The 4,409-nt window shown below is 36.1% G+C and overlaps 1 protein-coding gene across 2 annotated transcripts in view; it reads right to left on the bottom strand.

Moving 5' to 3' along the window:
• LOC106470127 (nuclear pore complex protein Nup214-like) overlaps window positions 1-710 on the bottom strand; it is a 62,856-nt gene extending 62,146 nt beyond the window's left edge. The window contains exon 1 of one of the 2 annotated variants that reach the window (XM_022398712.1): window positions 477-710. The gene's annotated coding sequence lies outside the window, so the exon portion shown is untranslated. The remainder of the gene's footprint in view (window positions 1-476) is intronic. The other variant, XM_022398711.1, reaches the window with a different exon arrangement.
• Between the last annotated feature and the right edge of the window lie 3,699 nt (window positions 711-4,409).

Below are 4,409 nucleotides of genomic sequence, written 5' to 3'. Positions count from 1 at the left end.
CTTAGTATTCATGCAGGATTTGCATCAAAATACATTCCTCACTTCTGACTTGTAGGTCAAATTTTACAACCATTTTTAAACCAAATGTTTAAAACTCGAAAAAAGTAAAACTTGTTTAGCTGATATACTACTATTACTAGTACTACTGGTAATAAATATACTTAAACTATTAAACCTGAATATAAATGATCACGACGTTTTAAGTAAGTGTAAATTAAATAAATTTTAAGATAGTACTGATACTAGTAGTACTCCTATCCCACTAACGTTACGTACTACTGTAGCCTGTAGGCCTAGTACTATTTTAAAACAGGAATTCAGATTACATATATTAATTTGATATCCAAATATTTGTACTATAGAAAAAACATAATAATCATCAACTTATTACATAATATACCACAATACTAAGTTCTATATCATTGCTTTTGTGATTTAAGATTTCATTATTTTAGTTTTAATAAAAGAAATCATACCTAACGTTTTTCCGACGGTCCTTTGCTTAGGCCTAACTCAGTTACTTAATAACAAAATAGAGGAACTTTCACTGCGTACAACTCTTACTGGCTTGACCATTTCATATCTAATATTTTTGTTTGTTTGTTTCGTTTTTTCATAAACAAATCAGGGAGACCTTTTAGATTAACCTAACCACCTGTATTAAAACTCCACTCGCGCTCTCAATTTAATTAACAGTTTTAATTTTTCTAGTGACTCTTCTGCTATTCTTGTGGTATATAAATATACCTTCATCTTTTAAATATAGAGTTATTTTGAATTTATATTTATTTGGCACTTGATGGAGTACCCGTCGTTTGGACGAGTGAAATAAAAACTCGCTTGTAACAAAGGATAGGAAATCGTGCTTCTATTTTTTTCTTGAGATAATGAACATTAGAATAATGAACATTTATTAAACAATAAAAAATACATAAAGGTACCAATACTGAAAAGAAAGACATACTGTTTTCAAAAATTATATCAATATGAAATTAGATGGGGGCCAACCCCCTCATGACCTTCCTCGTGTCATCCTGTATCACTGTGTAAAGTTGTACTGTTTGTTTGTTTTGAATTTCACGCAAAGTTACACAAGGGCTATCTGCGACAGCCGTCCCTAATTTAGCAGTGTAAGACTAGAGGGAAGGCAATTAGTCATCACCATCCACCGCCAACTCTTGGGCTATTCTTTTACCAACGAATAGTGAGAACTGACTGTCACGTTATAACGCCCCCACGGTTGAAAAGAGGCGAGCATGTTTGGTGGGACGGGGATTCGAACCAGCGACCCGCAGATTGCGAGTCGAGCACCCTAACTACCTGGCCATGCCGGGCTAAGTTGAACTGATTTGGTAGTTTTCCGAAATTATATATGAAATTAGATAGAGGTCAAACCCGCCCCCTCCTTGCGTCATCTTTATCACTGTGTTAAGTTTGGTGCTGACTGATCAAGAAATGTGGAAACGTATAGGAGCAAATACACATAAACACACATATTAACTTTTTTTCTTTTATAGATAGCTGGAGTACCCGTTGGACGAGCGAAATAAAAAACTCGTTTGGAACAAAGGATAGGAAATTGTGCTTCCATTTATTTTCTTACGCAATTAACATTAAAAGTGCAATAAAAAATGTAAAGCTACCAATAATGAAGAGAAAGACATACTGTTTTCAAGAATTATATCAAGATGAAATTAGATAGAGGATCTAATCCCCCCCCTCCCTTATGACCTTTCTCATATCACCCTGTATCAAGTTTGGTACTGATTGATCAAGAAATGTGAAAACATATAGGAACAGATATGAAATGATAGATATACGATCGTGTATTTTTTCCCGGACACAATTTGCTTTATTTTTTGGTATATGTGCGAGTTTCGCATTAATAGATGACTGTTACGTTTATTTCGTTCCAGCTATCTTTGTTTTTTGGTCATCTTCTGGAAATACAGGCTTGAAAACATTAAAATAAAGCCAACTGGAATATCGTCTTGGTTCAACCAAAATAGAGTAAAATGTTGTGGTATTTTCAGGTGAATTAAACTGATTTACTCAGAGGTCCGCTGTATAGCAAGAAGATCAACAAGATTATTTACAAAACAATGTTGAATTTAACTAAAAGTGGTTTTAAGCAAAGAAGTTAACATGATGTGTAAAACAAAATGATATCATTTCTTATTCAGATGTAAGACAGTAACACAGTGTGTGTGTTCTTGCTTTCTGATTGCTGGTTGCTGGATGACCACTTTCTACTGGATTCGTGAACTGTTCAATTGGTTTTCTTCCGTCAAGCTAAGTTCCCGTCAACCAAGTCACCTAAGATCCTGTGCATGAGTGTTTTCCCACTGAAAATCTATATCAGAATGCTTAAATCTAACATTTCTTACTTAATGGGAAAAATTTTATTTGTTCATAATTACTAACACTACCCAATGCTTGATCATTCTCATTTCACTTGGGAGGGGGGGGCATAATCTCGAGATTTCTTCTGTGCTACCATCATTCTCATTTCACTTGGAGGGGGGGGGCATAATCTCGAGATTTCTTTTGTGCTACCATTGCAAGGCACTGGCAATGAACGTGCAGCATTAGAGCCATTATGAGGGGGGGGGGGGATCAACATTGTTCACTGGATTACCCACAATCCAGGGGAGGCAAGGAGCCTCTTCTTTGGCAACCATCGAGACACCACCTGCCAAATAGCCCCAAGAACAGGCCCAGAAAAAGCCAAGATTGGGGGCTCCCAGCAAAATCCCCTATAGTGATTGATAATCGTCTGCTTTACAACAGATCCCAGTATGCAAATCAAATGACACCGCCAAGAGATGACTGCCATGTGGATTGAAGCTTGGGCCTTCTTCAACAGAAAGGAGAACCAGTTTTAGTAGAGAGCTATGTCTCCATTGCAGTTCGAGGAAGATGTTTCCACCTGAGAGTTAAGCTGGCCAAAATAAGGAGGATCGTACTTAAACCTTAGGAAATAGTTGATATCATATACCACACTGTTTAAAATTATTGTTTCTTACCTAAAATGTAATGTCAGATTTACATAGAGCAACTAATGCTACCCATATGTCTAGTCATTCAAACACAATGGAGATTGTAACTTCAAGATACTATCTGCACTTTTATTGGAGGACATAGCTGTCTAAATTCTTGAACAACTTGCAGAAGTACAATGATACACCCATGGACACAACAGTTGTCATCTTCTGAGATTGACTAAAGAATAAAAGCAGCTAACATTAAATCACCAACTTTCTTCGAGATACAAGTTTTGTAACAGTTAAGTGTGGCTTCCAACATTTCATCATGCTGTTGCTATTTGCTGCGTCAGGCAATACACTTATTATTTGCAATTTCATGCATCTTTAACTGCACCTTGTACTGAAATAATGTTATTGAAATATTTAGAAAATTGAGTGCAGTCTGCGTGATTCAAATATTCCTTCACAACCAAATAATATACTTGATACAATATGCTTACATTCGTTATGATATCTAAGCTACTTTTTGTGAAATTCATTTACTATTGATAATTTCGCCCACTCATACATATTTCATTTTTATCCAATTGAGATATCTTGTGATACTCTTACCAAAAACATCAGGTGAAACTTTATGTTCTCTCAGACTTAGTGCGAGTTTACCATTACTCTTATCTTTTCATAAACATTCACTACCTGCCAAATACTTCAACGTCAAAATTGAAACATTTTCTCACAAGTATTTATTAAATTAACAGGTATATCGTTGTTGCAAATTATACATCATAGGTTAGTAAATAGAGTTAACCTCACATCACAAGGCTTCAATATCCAGATCAAATCCTTTGTTTTCATTCACAAGATGTTTCATATTTGTGTAATTTGCCCATGTATGGTATTCAACACTCATGAATGACTGTATGCAATGTTCAAATACATGTGTCAGATCACACACATATATGTATATTACCATACGAGTCCCTATAGCACAGTGGATAGAGCGTTGGATTTCTAATCCAAAGGTACCGGGTTTGTTCCCCAGCAGGGATGCCACCACCATTGCCTGGTCCCAAGTCCAGGATGAGAAAGGAGGAGGGTTGGGTGCGGGTCTACCAACTCCGCCCCGTAAAACCAACCTGCTAAAAAATTACTGCAACAACTTCCGTTGGCGAGGTGTTGTTGGGGCTCTATGCTCCAGTGGGAGGCTACAGGGATTATTATTATTATATTATATATTACCATATACATATATTATCATTATATGTTGTCACATACACTAATACCTAAATATAAACTACCTCCAGCTCCCACATAAATCACTTCATTAACATTCTCATGTTATATTATGCAGGCATGTCTCGTTAGCCATAACAGAGTAATGTGATGCGATCTAGGAGCCATCAAACTCAAATCAATTTTGTT

The sequence above is a fragment of the Limulus polyphemus genome, unplaced genomic scaffold (assembly GCF_000517525.1).
Source record: "Limulus polyphemus unplaced genomic scaffold, Limulus_polyphemus-2.1.2 Scaffold3835, whole genome shotgun sequence".
Lineage (NCBI taxonomy): Eukaryota > Metazoa > Arthropoda > Merostomata > Xiphosura > Limulidae > Limulus > Limulus polyphemus.
This window is presented reverse-complemented; position numbering and strand designations above follow the sequence as displayed.